Below are 1,170 nucleotides of genomic sequence, written 5' to 3' on the forward strand. Positions count from 1 at the left end.
ATTTATTGTTGTGGCTTTCCCTCCCCCCTTTTAACATCTTTGGCTCTAAAGACGGAGCCGAGGAACAGATTTTGCACTAGAGGCTGATTCTTTATTCCGATGCTGAAAAGAACTAATAAAAATAAGCACTTGGCTTTTAAGCAGAAAGCTTCCATTTACAGTATTTCAGCCTCCTTCCAAGCTCCTTGTTATCTAACATAATGGTTAGAATACATTTCCGTCTCTCCCCTTAATAATTTCATGCATTAACATCCTCTTCACACACCACACTCACTCACACACACGCACGCGCGCGCACACGCACAGCAAAAGGAAAAAAGAGGCAGCAGAAATCTCAGCTGTACTTCCAGGCCTTTTAAAAAGTTTGCTCTGTAAATTGGAATGAGGTCAGATTTGGAGCTTCTCATTGCACGCGGAGATTATTATTGCATCGGGTTCCAAGCCAATGGGAAGCCCGGGGGAGGGGCTTGGCATGAGGAAGCGTTGGTTACAGCAGATGATTGGCCGCGGCCAAGACTGTGAAAGGATAAAGAGGCGCGAGGCGGAATTGGGGTCTGCTCTAAGCTGCAGCAAGAGAAACTGTGTGAGGGGAAGAGGCCCGTTTCGCTCCCGGGTCTCTAGTTCTTGCACGCTCTTCTCAGAGTCTGCATCGGAGAAGCGCTGCCGTTACCAGCTCCCTGCTTGCAGAAGGGAGGGGAAACATACATTTATTCATGCCAGTCTGTTGCATGCAGGCTTTTCGGCTTCCTACCTGGCAACAAAATAATTGCACAAACTCCTTAGTGCCGATTCCGCCCACAGAGAGTCCTGGAGCCAGAGTCTTTTTTGCTTTGCATTGTAGGAAAGGGACTAAGTGATAGAGACGATGTCGCTTTCCTGAGCTCCCGAGAGCGCTCGTGAACTGGAATCAACGGCTTCGGGGGGGCAAAAAAGACTTGCCTGGGAGGCCGCAAGAGACTTGCAGTGGACGCTTCAGCAACCGGCATTCAAGAAACGCCTCTCCACTCTAGCCCGGTGTCCAGACTCAGAGCCGAGACGGAGCCAGCTGCCGCGCGGCGGGAGGGCGAGAGAGAGGGCGAAGGAGACGCTCCGGCCTGGGAACTATAACTCCCCTGCGAGAGGCGCAGCACTCCTCCCCGCGTCGCTGGGGCACTTCTCTCTCTTCGCCCG

Source organism: Carlito syrichta, unplaced genomic scaffold (assembly GCF_000164805.1).
Source record: "Carlito syrichta isolate Samal-C Ts95f unplaced genomic scaffold, Tarsius_syrichta-2.0.1 Scaffold314110, whole genome shotgun sequence".
Taxonomy (NCBI): domain Eukaryota; kingdom Metazoa; phylum Chordata; class Mammalia; order Primates; family Tarsiidae; genus Carlito; species Carlito syrichta.